The sequence below is a fragment of the Toxorhynchites rutilus genome, chromosome 2 (genome assembly GCF_029784135.1).
Source record: "Toxorhynchites rutilus septentrionalis strain SRP chromosome 2, ASM2978413v1, whole genome shotgun sequence".
Classification (NCBI taxonomy): domain Eukaryota; kingdom Metazoa; phylum Arthropoda; class Insecta; order Diptera; family Culicidae; genus Toxorhynchites; species Toxorhynchites rutilus.
The window spans coordinates 260559003-260578626 of NC_073745.1; the positions used below are offsets into that span (position 1 = coordinate 260559003).

The 19624-nt window shown below is 36.5% G+C and overlaps 1 protein-coding gene across 4 annotated transcripts in view; it reads right to left on the minus strand.

Moving 5' to 3' along the window:
- Positions 1-19624, minus strand: part of LOC129764421 (uncharacterized) — a 358190-nt gene that overhangs the window by 47698 nt on the left and 290868 nt on the right. The window lies entirely within an intron of this gene.

Below are 19624 nucleotides of genomic sequence, written 5' to 3' on the forward strand. Positions count from 1 at the left end.
ATCTGAACTTAAGCTTGGGTAGATTGTACACTTCGTAGTTGCTCTCTGTGATTGACCTGAACCAGCGAAATTGCACAAAGAACACACTGAATGACGCTTGGGAGCAGCAAATCATTCTCATTGTGCAAGTTTCGGTGAAATGAGCTTTAAATAGTCAATAACGACGCCGACCACGTACTCACTGTCACCAGGCGAAGGGAAGGAATGTTAGTATGATATCGCCGCCGAAGGCCAGAAGGGTCGCCTCTATAGCGTGGTTGCCTAGCGATTATCAAGGAAGGGATATTTGTTAGTGGGAGATGGTATGATTCAGGATTCACTGTGGTGAGTGGTGTGATTAGGAGTTTATCCATTTATTTCATTGCATAATAACCATGGATAACAGTTATTACAACCATCCTTCTTAGGGGCTTTGGATCTTCTGCTCAGGTTCTCAATAGTTTCTGTTTTTTTTTCGGACATGCTACTACGGAGATCCGTCGTTTGCAGGTGGAGTATTTATAAAACTAACACAGATCTGGTACTAAAAAGCTATTTGATTTATTTCATCTGATATCCATGTATTTTAGGGTATTGAAAACTACGAACATGTTGAAAAAACCTAGAATATGTCACGAAATGCAAGTCTCCTTAAAATTAGTTCAATTTGTTTTTTTTTTATTCTTTTGATGTTAGAAATGTAAGTAAATTTAATGAAAAAAATGTTGTCCACACCAGTGCACTCATGACATAAAATGTTAAAACAAAAAAAAAACTTTCGAAGAAAAGATTTTTCAGAGTGAGCTACTATAAACACCACATCAACGCGATTCAATATGCGATGTGGTAATGACTTTAGAAGGCTTATACACTCTGTTCCAAAACTAGAGAACCACTTAGTATTTTTTTTGAGGTTTTGGAGACGCGAAAGAGGTCGGTCGAATTTATAATATGATGTACAATGACTATCTTCATTTATAGAATTACCTTTATTACATTCATTGTTCTGGTTAGGTTAAAGAAGACCAACATGTCAGTGTTCATAACTGTAGAACCAAATGTCATTCCTTCTTTAATATTATTACAGGTCGGACTCGATTATATACACTTTGGAAAAAATAAATTTTTTTTTTCAAATATGACTTATTTCAAAAAGAAATGTAACCTATCAACGTTAAGGTGTAATTTAAGTGGCTATTCAATGTACAGTGGGGTAAAAATCGTGATTTTTGAAGATTTGCTTGAATTTTCATCAGAAATTGTTTATATCTACATTGCAGCCAAATTAAGAAAGTTAGAAATTGGGTGTCAAAGAACAAATTGTAGAGCAATTAGAAAGCTTCGATTTAATTGATGGAAAAAATCTAGTTTAATATATTTTTTTTTGGATAAAATTAATAATAACACATTAAAAATTATTAACTTTTAAGTTTTTCACTTCCAAAATGTTACTAAACTTCACTAATTTAGATGTTCCACTAACTATATCCTGTACTGAATTTCCTCATCTTTCAAATGATAGCAACAGAATCGTTTTCGGTAGCGTACTTTATAATGTAGGGACAGTTTCAGGCAAAAGAGTCCGAAACAAAAAAAAGTTTTATAACTCTGTCATTGTTGAAATTCGAACATATGCGTAGAAGGATTTTTTGTTTTTGTGTTTTCGTGTCATGTGAGAAAGGGGTTTTTTTTGACTCGATTATATACAGTGAAAAGAAATCAGAAACTGTATATAATCGAGTCCGCGCTGTACTCCTTCACAAAATTAACACCAATTTCGCATGATATACCATTTTTCTAATGCAAATGTCCTCTTTTTTCTCAATCAGCTGAAATAATTTCTCCGAATACTGATATTGTTCAAATGCCATTGAATCGGGTTGAATGGAAAGCGGATGAAGACCAATTCGGGGCTCAACGAGCTTTTATGTATCGCTGGAAACTCAAAAAGTTGACTTGAAACATACTCTGGCCGGTTAGGAGTTTGTCAATAAATATGTCTAGGTGTCAATGTCTTTAAATATGTCATATAATTTAATAATAGTATAATGTCACAGATGATTATAATAATAATGTCACAAATTTGACATAAAAATATGTCAAAATATTACATTGAAAGAGGTCATAGAGAAATTATTGAGCAACAACTCCAAAAGTACAGAGATCGTTGAAGATCGTTGGACGATCGTTGACAGCATTTTCTGAAAATCTGGGAACTGTGGGTGAATTCCACTAGGATATCAAAGTGAATTAAGGTAAACCCAAGAAAGATGAATGTTAGACTACTGAAGGATGCTTCAGAGCGTTCTTCCAGATGCCATCCCCAAGCAGTGAAGAGAGAGAACTCGATTCTCATTTCAATTTTAATGAGCTCATTTCAAAAAATATATATTTATGAAAAATTTGTAATAAAAAATAATTCGGGTCGAATGTTCTACTACTGAATAGTTGAATTTAGTTTAGCAATCTTCGAAGCGCAGAGATTGGTTTTGAAATAATTATGTATTTCTGACGCAGATGAATTGATTTTTTAATGAATGACACGGGAAACTTTGGGGATCTCTCGCAAAGTCCCTGGCTGGGTAAGCGCCAAATCTCCAGCTCTATTGAAAATATTCTAAAGGGTACCAAATAATATATTTTGACCATTTTTAACCGCCTGTTTCATATTTTCCTAAAATTTATTATGTGTTATTCATTTTCATTCCAATATCAATAGGCGTGAATGAGAATTTGAAAAAATATTCAAATATACCGCGACATATAATAAAAAATTCTATCAATTTTTTTTTGTTTTTCGAAATTTTGAATTTTTTAAAATTTTTATATCCACAACACAATTTTCATTTCAATGGACGTGGCTTTAATGTGTGATATTCTTTCAAAATTTTAAACATCGGTACATTTTTTTGTGATTCGAAATTTAGGAATTTTTTAAATTATGTTTTGGGACTTGCTTTTAAATGTGTTGATTTCACCCTTCAGCACACGAAAAAGCATTTTTTCTGCGAAAGATAATATGTTTTCTGCCAACGCTAGTTTGGGTGAGGTAAGAACTTGGACCATGAGTGTTTTTGAAACGGTTTAAGCTATGTAGCTTTGTAATTTTGTAACTTTTTTACTTTGTAACTTTGTAACTTTGTAACTTTGTAACTTTGTAACTTTGTAACTTTGTAACTTTGTAACTTTGTAACTTTGTAACTTTGTAACTTTGTAACTTTGTAACTTTGTAACTTTGTAACTTTGTAACTTTGTAACTTTGTAACTTTGTAACTTTGTAACTTTGTAACTTTGTAACTTTGTAATTTTGTAACTTTGTAACTTTGTAACTTTGTAACTTTGTAACTTTGTAACTTTGTAACTTTGTAACTTTGTAACTTTGTAGCGCTGTCCCACATTATTATAAATTTAACCCCCTTCCTGTTGATCGATTGATTTGAAATTTGGAAAACACCTTTATCTCTGCTGTCATTATAAAACTGCGTATTCCATGATCTTGAAAATCCAAGAAAATCAAAATACTACAAAAATGGCGGATTACATATTTTTTTCAGAACCGCTTAAATATGGGTATCAAATGGTATCAAAGGGATTGACTAGTAGAATACAGTTATTTATGAATAATTTACGAGGGTGGTCCGATAAGTATTTAGCCTCATCGGCCGATGGTGTCAGTATCGCAAGAGAGATTACTCATCGTGTAGTGCATTCTCGTAAACGGCTACTGTCAAAATTTCAGCTGAATTGGACTCGTAGTTTTGTTTTGACCGTGTGTGGAAGCGGGCGTGTCCGCGGATTTCAGAAAAAATGAAAAAATGGAAATTCCGCCGTCGCCACGACCAAATTGGTCGAATTGCACTACGAACTGCTACCCCATCCACCGTATTCTCCAGATTTGAGGAGGTCATCGTCGCCACGGAGGTCTACTTTGCAGACCTCGTGAAAACGTATTTTTTAGATGGATTAAAAAAGTTCGAACATCGCTGGGTCTAGTGTATCGAGCTAAAAGGAGACTATGTTAAAAAACAAGTCGCCACTTTTCCAAAATTTTTGTTTTTTTTTTGTAAGCTAAGTACTTATCGGACTGCCCTCGTAAATCCAAAATGGTCGCCACCACGAAGTGGGGCCATTTTCCTTTCAAATCCTTATCAATATGGGTATTAAATGAAAAGTCTTGGCCAATAGAACACAGTTATTTATGAAAAATGTAAATCCAAGATAGTGGATCATATGTTTTCTCAGAACCGCATCAATATGGGTATCAAATGAAGGGCCTTGACTAGTAGAACACAGTTATTTATTAAAAATGCAAATCCAAAATGGTCACCATCACAAAATGGTGGTACATATATCAATATGCGTATCAAATGAAAATGCTCGACTAGTAGAATCATAAAAATCATGAAAAGCAGATCATGAAACATCTAAATCCAAGATGGTCGCAGTCACCAAACACACTTTTATTTCCGCTGTCATTATAAAACTGCGTATTCCATGATCTTGGCTTGACATGGAGAACACACTACATTCTTTCTTCTTGAATGGCGTTAACGTTTCCTGTGGAACTTTTTCAGTCTCAACGTATGCATTAACTAGCGTCATTTATTAATACTTAGTTGAGATTTCTTAAGCCGAATAACACGACTTGAATGTATTCCGAGGGGCAAGCTCTTAAATACGCGTGACCACAGTGAAAGTCGAAGGAAAATCCCCAGGCCAGAACGGGAATCGAACCCGAACACCCGACATGATAATGTGAGACGCTAACCACTCAGCCACGGGTGCACTAACACACTACATTATGAACAACATAAATTAAAAAAAAGGTCACCGCCACAAAATGGTCGAATGGTTTTATTGTAGAGAAATATGCTAATAATACAGATAATGTAGTGAAAACTAGAAAATTAGAAAAAAGTTAAAAAATCTTTTTGAGTTGAACTGTTTCATTGTGGTTAAACATAATAACAACACAGATAATATACTAAAAGCTAGTAAATAATTAGGCAGGTAGCAGTAAGTAGTAATCATACACCTTCCTTCATTAATCTAGGGCATTGATGAGACTAAAATAAAATCGTGGGGCACGACGGATTTCTAATATCCATAGTTGGTTGTTTCATCATATACCCCACGATTTTATTTTAGTCTCATCAATGCCCTAGATTAATGAAGGAAGGGGTGTGATATTACTGCTAATTGCGTAATTATTTTCTTGTTTTTAGTACATTCTCTGTGTTATTATTATGTTTAAGAGTGTTGTAGTGTTTTCTCTTGCCGCGCGGCGGTTTGGTTGTTTCGTGTGGTAGATTCGGACATACCAATATACAAGGGTTTGTGTGTGTACCTTCCAGAACGAGTTCAAAGTTAATGCGTCATAGTGAATGTATCACAACCGGAGGAAACATTGGCGTGGCTGAGAGAGCAGACAGTAGATTCAGCTAAGTTTTTTTTCTCACTTATTTATCAACGCACTTTTCAATTACTTTTTTTTCGAACACTACAATTCATCACATGTAAAATGCTAAAAATTGGTTTCTTTCAGCCCAATCGGATAACACACTTTCTGATTGCTCTTATGATCATTACATTATTTTCCGCCCCACGAAAAAGCTTCGCGATAACATTGACACTTACTCAAATCCAAATGATTTACTGCTTTATTCATTTATTCATACGTCTCTCTTAATTTGGAAGCTGAATTCCATATATGTCGACATAGAACTTTTAAATGTTAAATTTTCAAGTGTTCATCACGGGTTTTGTTTCTGGCGAATGAACTTCTAACAGGAATCCTGGAAATGATTCCAATTTCATTAGGAAACATAAACTGGCTGCTTTCCTGGAGAGATGATAGAATGTGAGTGTGAGAGGTGATTATTTTTCGAGAGTAAATGATATCAAGCGAACAAAAATAAGAGAGGTGCGATGCAATCTCCAAAATCGTAAATCTTAAAATTCAAATTATAACTCTTAAGTAATTATCGAAATCGTTAGGGAGAAACTGGAAAATCCAAAAAATCTAATTTTTATTTCTACATTTTCGGGTAGCTTATGACATCAAAAAAGTTTAACGACTCTAACACATAATATAATCTGATTCATTCATTACAGTGCATCGTAGTTTTTTTAATTCTTTATTTTTTATTATTTCCCGCCATTGCGATTAGTCATTGTATGCGTCCATGTTAACATACTTCAGCTACATATTATATTTACGAATTTTATACTCCATTTCAGTGGCAGATAGTTTCGGATGACACATTTGGTTCTAATTTAATATTCCATATAGCAGATTGTATGTTTATAATTTCATGTTTAATGTGTGTGTACAAAATTATTTCTGTGTTCAGTTTGTTGATTCTAAGAATCGATAACGAAATATATCGCCGGGTCGAATGATTTAGAAGAGTTTTTCACGGTTACCTTCTCAGGTTTCTCGAAAATAATACTTCGCCGTTGCGATTGAATCTCGATCTTGATAAATTATAGAGTATATAGCCGGCCCAATTGATTTAACAGGTTTTCCTTCTCAGGATACCTATCTCTGTTGTGACACGTGATCGATAGTTCGCGTTTACATAATCACATCATTTACTTCAGTAAATCCTGATTATTACCTCTCTTCACTAACAAATATTCCTTCCATGATGAACGCTAGGGAACCACGCTATAGTGGCGACCCTTCTGGCTTTCGAGCGGCGTCGTTATCGACTATTTGAAGCTCGAATCACCGAAACTTGCACAATGAGACTGGTTTGCTACTCCCAAGAGCCATTCAGTGTGTAGGACAGAAATTTCAATGTCGACCCCTAATAGCCAACATGGAACTCATCGTGTCAAGGGAGAGTGGGTGAGTTACAGTGGAACCTCGATTATCCGCGAGCGCGACAGCGAGTTCCTTACTAAATCCTAAAGTAAATCTACTAAAAAATCCTACTAAATCAAAACTTTAAAATTTAAAAATTTTAAAAATTACAAATTTAAAAATTTAAAAAATTTTAATATTTAAAAATTTTCAAATTTTCAAATTGAAGATTTTAGAATCACATCACTTACCGCAGTGAATCCTGATTTATTCTGAACCACTCCCACTAACAACTATCCCTTCCATGATAAACGCTAGGGAACCACGCTATAGAGGCGACCCTTCTGGCCTTCGGGCGGCGAATATCATACTAACATTCCTTCCCTTCCCCTGGTGACTGTAAGGACGTGGCCGGCGTCGTTATTGACCATTCAAAGTTCGAATCACCGAAAATTGCACAACGAGAATGATTTGCTAGTCCCAAGCGTCATTCTGTGTGTTCTTTGTGCAATTTGGTTGGTTCAGGTCAATCACGGAGAGCAACTACGAATTGTACAGTCTACCCAAGCTCAAGCCCAAGCTTCTCTGTGTTATTATTATGTTTAACCACAATGAAATCGTTCAACTTAAAAAAAATTTTTTTTATTTATATTTTCATTTCCAAGCTGTTGAGAATGGTGTCAAAAAAACAAAAAAAAAAAAAAGGTTTTTAACATAGCTCTTATAGTGAACCATATAAGGATTTAAAAAATACATAATTCCCTAATTTGGTACCCGATACAATATTTTCCAAAACGGCTGATGATAAGCGATTGAGAGTCGATTTTCATGTTTTTTCCTCGATGATGTCGGGCCCTGGTACTAATACTGTAACAGCCGCAATTTTAGTTTCGTCTAGTTGTCAACAGAAATATATTTACAGAAATATTAGAGGAAAAGAAGAAGAAATCGAAGAGAGGGAAAAATAAACTTTGAAAAAGAATAAAAGAGAAAAAAACAAAAAGATAAATATATTGAAATAACATAATTCATGTGAATTTAAAAAAAAAACCTAATAGTTTCGTCGTAACGGTAAATTGTTTTATTTAAAACTAGTGATACATTGGCTAATCTGAGACTACTCTCAATGTAGCTTCATTTAACAGTACTTCCTCAGCTCGGTTATGAATTGGGAATTTGAAAGCCAGTGAAATTTAAGTTTTCTAAACGCTTTAGTAAATCAAAACTTGCGCTAATGGATAACGATTTCCAACATAAAACTATTCTGTGTGTAGGTCAATCTCAAATTTTGGGCTCAGTATAGCTGCAAAAAAATAATTTCTGACAGAAATCCGAGAAATATGATACTGTTATTTCCTAATCTGAGTAGAAATAGTAAAGGTGTTGATTACTACATATAATGTGCAATAGTTAGTAATTGAACTTTTTTACGAGGGTATGTTCCATCGGCAGCCATAACTTTGGTCTATCTTTCAGGCAATACAAGTATTCCATACTGGTAGAAATCAGGCTGTTTTTGGAGAAATTATTGTTTTCTTCATAAAATTGGACCGAAGCGAATAGTAATCTGAGTGAGCAAAGTCTGAGGAATACAGCGGGTGAAATGAGGATTATGGAAGGTAGAATCTTCCAGTTCATTCATTTTATATAATTCTTGACAGATCTATGAACATGCGGTCTGGCGTTTTTTTTTCCTTTATTGATTTAATTAGGCTCAAGTGGATAAAGAGCCAGCAATACATTTTAAAACTATTTGAATATATTAGAACTACATAATTGTTAACTTCAGTCTAATTAACTAAAACTACAGTGCAATATAAAAAAATATAATTTATTCCTTCGTTGCCTCGTCGGTATTATCCTTGTCTGGAACAGTGCATGTGGTGGGTCGTAACAACTACATCGCAACGGTATCCTTCGGTAGTGAGTGCCTCCTTGTTATGTTAATAGCTCCTGTAATGATCTTATCTCAACAGGTACTATGTTCTGCTTGTGTAATAGGAAAGGAAGGGAGAATGGACAGTGGGAGTAGGAGAAGTGACCTAAATAATAACATTAGCGCTTCTTAGGAAGACATATATGGGGAACATAAAATTAGGGTCACGAGGAGATATCGCGAAATGGCATGCGTGAGTGTACTCCTTGAGCCTCTAAATCGGCAACCAGTTTAATTCTTTCATTACAAAATTCATTACATGGCCAAACAACGTGCTCGATGTCATGATATCCTTGACCACAATTGCATAAATTGATGCGGTCTGGCTTTGTTATGCTGTAAAATTATCTTGTCGTGTCTATTCTCCAATTCCGATGGTTTTTTTTCCTTTAGAGCTCTTTCAAATGCATTAATAAGAGTCGATATCGTCTACGATTCATAGTTTCAGGCATATTCCTCCTATTGTGTGTCCAAAAATTCTCAGTGACTTTCCACACTCTTCATCTTATTAACAATTAACTATTTAGTAATGTTTTCGGTGCTATAATATGTGACTTTGTTGTAACTTTTTGTAACCTTCAAGAAACTGATTTAATAATTTTCATACTTTCATACTCTTCAACATAAGCTGATCGCTGTTTGGAGTGTAACTGAAAAATAAATCAAAGTGTAAAATCATTTATACCTCTCGATCATTACAACGTGACATGTGCAAAATCGACCCACATATAAGCAGAACGAAGCAAAAAGCACATACTTCACAGCACAGCACAACGTATATTTCATAATTTAATTTTCTAGTTTTAAGTTTAAATCAAACGAAAAACTTAGCTTTTGCTTTGAGTCGACGACATGCATTAACCGCTGACCAGTCACGACCAGTGTTGCCACACGTACTGATTTATCTGGAAAGGTACATATTTTTTCGTTATTTTTGGTACAGAATCTGTACGGTACGGGGTACAGATTTTCGTCAAAAAGTACTGATTGGTACCGATTTTTTCCGGGTGTGACATTTCTCACATTTGAACAAAGCATCATTAAAGTACATGATTTTCACGACGCAGTATCGCTTGGCTTTGTGTGCTAGTTATGCATGTGAGAAAATCCCTGTCTATCTGGAGCATTTATTTGGGGACATATACACCTATATATCCAATAGCCCGCATTTTCGGCACTTCGATGGCTTGTTTGTAACGTTATCACTATGCCTCACTTCTCGGCAACTGTCAAAAGATTTGTTTGCATATAATCAGAACAAAAAGAGGCTTCGAAATCGGCTCAACCACGATTCGATGAACGCTATTCTGAGATCAAAAGATTTGATTAAACATGGCGGCAGCTCGAAAATTATAATAAACTAGCTGAACCGACGAACTTCGTCCCGACCGAAATAGATTTTTTGATTTGAATACTTTCAAACATCCACGTTTTCTTACGAAGTGAACGTTAGTGAGTCCAATCACTGAACTCTTCATTGATTGATTACCCTTTGACCCTTAACAATTTCCTTTTACTATAAATTGTCTAGTACTTCTACAAAAATTCGTTCTTATAATATAAAATTATTTTCAGACACAACGCTTAGCTAATTGTAGAACAAATGGGAATTCAATTTTCTGATTTTTCTCTCCACTATATTGATCTACGGGACGAGACGAATACAACAAAATACAGGAGGTTAAAATCGGACCATTCCTTCTTTGGGTTTTGCCGCTTACCAAAAGATTTTGCCTTACATTTTTGTTTATATAGATAGATAAATATAAGATATGGTAATGCGTCATTCGCCCTGGAAATCCATTTCCACTTACGAACAAAGATCAATTTCGATAGCGCAGACATCGAATGGACTTACAACGCTTATAATGATGCAATTTTCGAACATGTGGGAATGCGATTTTACGAATTTTCCGACCATCCTTCAGGATTTTCCGAATATTTTTCGGTTTTTCTCTCCACTATATTGATCTACGGGAAGAGACGAATACAATAAAATACAGGAGGTTAAAATCGTACCATCCCTTCTTCGGGTTTTCCGCTTACCAACAGATTTTGCCTCACATTTTTATTTATATAGATAGATAGATATAAGATATGGTAATGCGTTATTCCCCCTGAAAATCCATTTCCACTTACGAACAAAGATCAATTTCGATAGCGCAAACATCGAATGGACTAACAGCTTATTATGATGTTATTTTCGAACATGTGGGAATTCGATTTTCCGAATTTTCCGACCTTCCTTCAGGATTTTCCGAAAATTTTTCGATTGTTTTCTCCACTATATTGATCTACGGGAAGAGACGAATACAACAAAATACAGGAGGTTAAAATCGGACCATCAATTCTTTGGGTTTTCCGCTTACCAACAGATATTGCCTTACATTTTTATTTATATAGATAGATAGTATGCAGTCTAGATTCAGAAAAACTATGTATAAGCATCATCAAGCACACGAAAGACTTGCAAATGTTAATGTAGTATTTGTAGTAAATGAATGAGATTTTTTCATGCTAATAAAATTAATTTTTCTCTGCAACGAATATTTTCGATGGTACAAATTTTTAGTACAGAGTTTTGGAAGAAAAAGTACAGATGAAAAAGATTTTTTACCCCTTCTGATACAGGTTAAAATGTTGCAACACTGGTCACGACTAAGATGAAATTTCATACATGTACCCATATCTATAGATTATTGTGACTTCAACATTTTGCTTCGAAAGCAGTTTTTGAACAATTGAACAAAATTTTGGGTCAATAAGCAACAAAAAAATCACTCGTGAACTTTTTATCTTCCGAATTAAGTGATCATCATACCACTTCGTTCAGCCGGAAAAGAAAAATGAAATGAATAACGTTTAAAAAATAATGCTACATAATTATCCGCAAACAGTAACACAATTACCAAAAAGTGAGCCAAAAATGTAATTTGTGAGTGAAAAAATTTATGTGATCTCAATAATCGACAGCGAGAGAGAAAAAAGAGATGAAAGACTGCAAAACGATCGAAGCCGAAATTATTCCGGAGGATAAACATTGTAATCAGACAGAATTGTGTTTTGCGGACTTTGAAGATGGATTGAGTTGGTTGTAATACTCCGAATGCGACATTTGTTACGATGCAATTTGTCATGAAAGGAATAGTGTTTTCAATGTTCGCATCTAATGAGCATCATATTTATGATTCTGGCAAACATTTTTTATTTGCCTTCTTGGAAGACTTGGCAAAGTCAATACAATATGAAACCTTAATCATAAATACAACTTTCATGTGCAGCTTTCAGCGATTCTCATGAAAGAAAAAGTATAAATCTGCTCGAAAATCTGACTTCCCATTTGAGTTTAACTGCCTGTGTCTGTATCTGTGTGCATATGTGTTACATTATTCCAGGTTGGTTTTCAAGAAAATGTATAAATCAATTTGCAGTCCACACGTTTTATTAGAAATATATAATTATCTCATAGGAAACTCTTCTTAATAAAACGAAAATCGGTAGACGGGTTCCATAAATATCGAATAAACATGTTTCGTGGTATGAGAATTATGCAATATTATTACTAGGTCGATAAATTCTGTTTTTAAAAATTGATTATGACCTTTGTTGATCCGATTTGCTTACAAATTGGAATTGAAAAAAAAAACACTCTTGTCAGAATGATCATCGATACCCGATCGGTCCAGATGCATAATTCACGTTTTCCTATTTCAATTTAAACATTCGATTCAAAATGAATTTAAATGAACCGACATAAGCCTACGCATTCAAATATATGCAACAATGTGTTCAAAATGAAAAATGATGTCAAATGAATGCTCAATTACTCATCGTGTTGCCTTTCGTTATTCGACTGGTCCAGTTTTATATACCTCATTTTAAAAACGAATGCCATAAATATTGTGGTCTTTGTTCATCTTTGAAAACATCAAAATCTTTCTCTCAAAATCCAATGGTTGTATTATGATTAAATTCACTGAACAGGCGATTATAGAAATGTCATGATAGTTCAAGAAATATTTTCATGTTATGAACCTTCCGATAGAATATTTTACTGAGTTACTAGCCCGATTAAACTATTCTTTTGCGATTGAAACACCGTCTTATACTGTATCCTCATACCACCGCAGAAGATGGTGAAATCAGTGGACTGAAAGAAAAAGCGAATTGTGCTTCTCCTCGCCTTATTTGTCGAACAAATGTTGGCCACAAACGATAAATTTGTTCTCGCCATCCGGATTCTTCTAACAGCCAATTATTCCCCCTGGTTGTTTTCGGCATTCCTCGCGTGAGTTGTTTTCCCCAATTTTCCACGCACACAGCTTGTCCGATGGTGGTACATCAGCTGGAATTGAAAACATCTTCCACTTCATGCTACCGACAACAGCTACAAAAAGCACCAGTGCAATTCAATAAATTTATTGGTGGCAATTAGTTCATACGTCAACGCGTCATGCTGTTTTACCCCTCCCCAAACAGCAGTTTAAAACTGCCATCCTGTGAAAGGGGTGGAGAGTTCGCGCGAAAAAGAACATCTCTATATGTGTGTGGCATCTGTTGGAAGTCCCGTTCTACCAGCCCTTTTCCGCTAACCCACTTCACCCCACCGAAGGACCAAACCATTCATACTCAGCGTCGCTATTTGCTGCATGTGGATGATAAATTGATGCAAACGAAAAAAAACATCTCTTGCATCCGGAAAATGGTTGCTGAAAGGGCATATAATATCGCCACTCTTTCATGTTGCACACACATATACATTGCACCCACACTTCGACCACTATTACAGATTTCGAAACAAAAATCGAACGTTTTTGCACATCCCATCGGTTCCATACGAAACAAAAATCAAAAGATGATCAAACGATGGAAAGCTTTCGCACTGCTTCTTCATTTGTTGTGTGTGGTTCGGAACACGGTTCGCCTCGTGTTCGTGTGAAATTCCTAGCATTTTCTCCCAATTGCACCTTCATCAGCTCGATTAGACCCGATTGTGGACTGTGGAAACAGATCGGATTCCAGCTCGATTGGGTTGCTTGAAATGCACGTGCATTGATATCATTTAACAATCATCTCACTCGTTACAAATTGATTCTCAATTTGCATAATGCATGGCCAACAATCAGCGCTCGCTTTGCAAGTGCTTTTGGGTGGTGGAGAATGAAACGGGGTAGGGGGTTAGCATCCTGTCCATTCGGGGCATCGGATGGAGAACGGACGCCATTGTGCGTTCCGTGACCGCACGCTCGTCGCTAGGAGCGTTCAGAGCAGATTAAGTGATTCCCGCAAATTGGGCCTAATAAACGTGAGAAACCAATTAGACTGCCTGTGGCGTGCGTGATTATTGCTTTTTGAAAAGATTTATCGACGGTTGGGGGCGGTCAATAGCTTTCTCACTGCTGCTGGTGACTGGACAATCCGTTGTTAGCGGTTGAATAGGGGTTTGTGCAATAGCCAATCACGATGCTGGACTACAAATGGACGATTGGAAAGTATCAATTTCATGCTGATGTCATATACGATAAATCAGAGGACACGGTATCGACAAGATTTATGACAACGGAAATACATATAACAGTTTGATAGGTTCACATCCCTTTGAAAAAGCCACTACAGTGATGCTTCTCAATCCGGACGCTTTTTAATCCAGACACTTTTTCATTACATTCAATATCATGCCTAAACCATGACATTTTTTGCATGTTGAATCAATGTGACTGATAGTTACTATTGTGTCAATTTAGTTTAGTGTCAAATATAGTACCTAGCTGTTAACAAAAAATGTAAAAATTAAAAAATCAATGTGAATTTTACAAACCCATGTCCGGAATAAAAAGCACACTCAGAAAATGGTTTTAAATCCGGACGGACAAAAGTTGACGATTGAATTTCTCATTGAAGGAGTTGCATAAGGGTATGTTAGAAGACTTAGTAACCCGGGAAACCGCAAAACTCTTCGGTATACAGCACGGGGTCGATTATATGACCCGTTTGTATGTACGTGGGTAACTTTGTAACTTTGTCTGTAGCGCTGTCCCACATTAATAGAAATTTAACCCCCTTCCCGTTGACCGATTGATCTGAATTTTGGAACACACCTTTATCTCTGCAGTCATTATAAAACTGCGTATTTCATTATCAAAAATGGCGGATTTAATATTTTCTCTAAACCCCAACAATATGGGTATCAAACGAAAGGGCTTGATTAGTAGAACATAGTTGTTCATGAAAAATGCAAATCCAAAATGGCCCCCACCACAAAATGTATATTTTATAGTCGATCTCTTTCGTTTGATACCCATATTGAAAGGATTTTGAATATATATATATATATATATATATATATATATATATATATATATATATATATATATATATATATATATATATATTATATATATATATATATATATATACATGTTGAAGTGGTCATCTTGTAAAAATACAATAAAAATTTAAATTTATAAAAAAAATGTACCAAACGTGTTTCCATTTAGTCCCGCTACTTATGACGCACCCGTTAATAAGTTCTACAATAATTAAAAAATAATTTCTCTCAAAGAATTGCATAGAAAACAAGTGTCTGGATTTAAAAGCATGATTAAAAATGTGTCCGGATTAAAAATCACGACACGATGAAAGAAATTTTTAATTTTAAACAAATATAACATGATTTTGTGGAATTCTTTGATTCATAACTTACATTAAGGCCTTCTAATTCTATAGAAACGCTAATTTTTCATGCTAGGATATGTCAATATTTTTTAGTACTTGAAGTTATATTCGTAAGCGCTTAAGCGTCCGGATTTAGAATAATTACTATAAATTCCATTGCACAATGGTTCAGGAGATGCAATTATGTGGAAATTAGCATTTAGAGCTCGACAGTTATTCTCTAGACAAAAACTGTTTTCGACAAAATTGTTACACATGATAGAGCGCTCATTTCAATGTTGCCAAAAATAGGGTGACCAACATTTTCGATGAAATAAAAAATCTAACTTTTTTATCTCTTTGGATAGAGGTACGATAATGTTGTAGTCCCAGTTATTTAAAACATCTTTGTAGAACAAAGTTTTTTTCTATCTCTTGAAATAACCGCTTTAGCGCCTTTTTCCTAATTTGCGTTGGGGTCACCATTTAAAAATCCGTTTTTTGCTCTAACTTTTATGTTTCAAATTCTACATACAAACTGTCTGCGAAAGACTTTTAGAACATACTGATACAAACATTTTGCAATGCAGAAATTGTCAATACCTCAACTTTGCTCAAAGTTATTGATATTTTTTCCCAAAAAACACGCTCTTTTCATTTGTTTGTCATTCTTTCTGGGGCAAACAGAAAAAATGTTTGTTGACAGAATTTGAAACGCATTCGCTATCCAACTCTTGACGAGTAAAGTTCAGTGTCGTTATTGTGCGTTGCCACTTTTACTATTGTGCGATTGGTATAGTGTACGAGTGAAGGTCATTGCTGTCCGCTTTCGAATTGACCTTTTGTGAAGTGGAACAAAGGAAGCAGCGCTCTTGCAGCTTGCAGCCCTTGGCGGCTGTTGAACATTGGCATAACGGGATCGCCATCGTGTGGCTGTCGTTAACGGGAATTATCATCACGTGACCGTGTGAGCTATTCTTGCGCTATTGTGTTGATCCATAGCGCGTAGCCTCTGTCTCTCCCTGGTTAGGGCAGTAGAGCGCAGTATCGGAACAACTTTTATATTAAGGTACACATATTTAATATTAATATTATTGTTCAACTCATATGTTCATTGCTTAATATTATCATCATAATTTTTTGTTTGTTTGTTTTGTTATTTTTTTTTTTGAGATTATTGTTAAAATCAATAATAGATTAGAAATAAGACAAATTTTTTTGTAAAATGGAGAATAGTGGAGGATCTCCAGAGATGGAGATCTCCGATAATGAATTCCATTCAAGATCTGGGAAAAAACATAAACGAGTCCCTCAAAAAGAAGATAATTCTTCTGGGGACGAATCTGCTCATCCTTCCAAGCCCCCCTCTAAGAAAATAGCAAGCCTCCCTTCTGAACCCACTGTTACTTCCACACCCCCTCTCCCATAATCGATTTCGCTTCCCCCTTCTGATGTTTCCGATCCAACCAAATCCTCGTCCTCGTCCTCGTCCTCGTCTTCTCCCTCTGTTGTCTCCGCTCCACGTGTCAGAGTTTATCCAGAAGATGCACCTGGAACTGGCCCGTGGGTTGTTTTCCTCCGGCCAAAACCAAAAGGAAAAAGCCTTAACGTGATTCAGATCATGAAAGATCTGGCCAGATACACTTCTGTATCTGAAATTCGCAGGGTTAGACCGAACAAATTGCGGGTTGTCGTGAATGAACGGAAACACGCAAACGAGATTGTTGCTGACCAACACTTCACTCTCGAATATAGAACATTTATACCCTCCCATAACGTAGAAATTGAGGGGGTGATAACTGAAACGGGTCTGACGAGCGAACAAATAAAAAAAGAAGGAAAAGACAAGTTCAAGAAGCTTCCCTCAATGGAAGTAAAGATCTTGGACTGTCGCCAACTCAGGAAACTCTCCCATGATGGGGACCAAACTAAATTTACGCCGTCAGACTCGTTTCGAGTCACCTTTGCTGGTGCCGCCCTCCCTGACTACGTTATGGTGGACAAATTGAGACTACCTGTGCGACTCTTCGTGCCAAAGCCCATGACTTGCAACAAATGCAAGTCAGTTGGTCACACTTCAGATTATTGTGCCAACAAGGAGCGCTGTGCCACTTGCGGAGAGCAACATGAGCGGAAATCCTGCAGTGCGACTGAGCATAAGTGTCCAAATTGCGGAGGATCCCCACACGCGCTCTTAGCTTGTGAAACTTACAAGAGTCGCTGGGAGAAACAGAAGCGCTCTTTAAAGGAACGCTCGAAGCGCACTTTTGCGGAAATTTTAAAGGGCGCTTCTCCACTGGCCCAACAACAACAACAACCAATCTCAACACACAATATCTTTTCCACGTTGCCCGTTGACGAAATAGAAGCGGACACAGCTAACGGGGGCACACCGTTCATTTTCCAAGGGAATCCCCGGCGCAAAAATGTGACCACTCCCAAAGTTCAAGGACAAGCCCCTCCGGTGATACCCCCTGTTAGCATGCCTAAAAAATCGAGTGCAGCGGACAAGCAAAATCAGGTTCCTCCTGGTTTCCGTGTTAATAATTCACCTTCGAATGGCCCAGCACTCGAGGGGACATCAAAAACCCCAACTGTCCCTGTTATTCCGTCCAGTTCAACTTCCCAATCTGGATTTATAAAGTTGTCTGACCTTTTGGACCAAATCTTCAAGTGTTTTAATGTTTCCGACTCCATCAGAACCCTTGTCATCTCAATGCTTCCAGTATTAAAGACAATTTTGCAACAATTGATGCAAACATGGCCCCTCCTTGCAATGATTATCTCTCTTGATGTCTAATTCAAATAGAGAGGTCGGAGATATCACTGTTTTACAGTGGAATTGTCGTAGTCTTATCCCTAAATTGGATACATTCAAAATTTTAATTCATAACTACAATTGTGATGTTTTTGCTCTGTCCGAAACATGGCTTTCTTCGCGAGATGATATCTCTTTCCACGATTTTAATATTATACGCTTGGACCGTGATGATAGATACGGAGGGGTGCTTTTGGGGATCAATAAGTGCCACTCATTTTTTCGAATTGACCTTCCACCTATTGGAGGGATCGAAGCTGTTGCTTGTCATGTAAACATCAGAGGCAAAGACCTCTGTATTGTCAGCTTGTATTGGCCTCCGAGAGCTGCGGTTAGCCGCAAACAACTTGATGACATGTGCTCACTCCTTCCTGAGCCACGATTGATCTTGGGAGACTTCAACTCTCATGGAACTGCCTGGGGGGAACAGTACGACGACAATCGTTCATTGTTGATATATGACCTTTGTAACAACTTCAATATGACCGTTTTGAACACTGGGGAAACAACACGTGTGCCTAAACCTCCTGCTAACCCAAGTGCTCTTGACCTCTCGCTTTGCTCGAATTCACTATCGTTAGATTGCAAGTGGAATGTAATCCAGGACCCCAACGGTAGTGATCACTTGCCAATCAAAATTTCCATCACCATTGGGTCGAATTCTTCTGAATCTATAAACATGGCATATGACCTCACAAGACACATTGACTGGAAAAAATATACGGACGCGATTGCTCTAGCCATCAATTCCAGAGATGGTTTACCTCCATTGGAGGAGTATAACTTCCTTTCTCGTTTGATCTATGACAGCGCGGTTCGCGCTCAAACGAAACCCATCCCAGGTTCCACTATTCCTCGAAGGCCTCCCAATCTATGGTGGGATAGCATATGTTCCAAGCTTTATGTAGAAAAATCGAATGCATTTAAAGCTTTTCGGAAACGTGGAACCCCTGAAAATTTTCAGACGTATTTGGACCTTGAAAATCAATTTAAAAACTTGATCAAAGCGAAAAAACGTGCTTATTGGCGAAATTTCATGGGAGGTTTGTCACGAGAAACGTCAATGAAAAAATTATGGAAAGTGGCTCGAAACATGAGAAATCGCTCTTCAACGAATGAAAGCGAAGAATATTCACATCGATGGATTTTTAATTTTGCACGGAAGGTTTGTCCTGATTCCGCTCCTGTGCAAAAAATTGTTCGAGATATACCACAAGATAGGTGCGATCTTGATTCCGAGTTTTCGATGGTAGAATTCTCTCTTGCTCTGCTTTCATGTAACAATTCTGCTCCGGGATCGGATAGAATTAAGTTCAACTTGCTGAAAAACCTCCCTGATGTGGCGAAACATCGCTTGTTGAACTTATTCAATCGGTTTCTGGAGCATAATATTGTTCCAGATGATTGGAGACAAGTACGAGTTATAGCT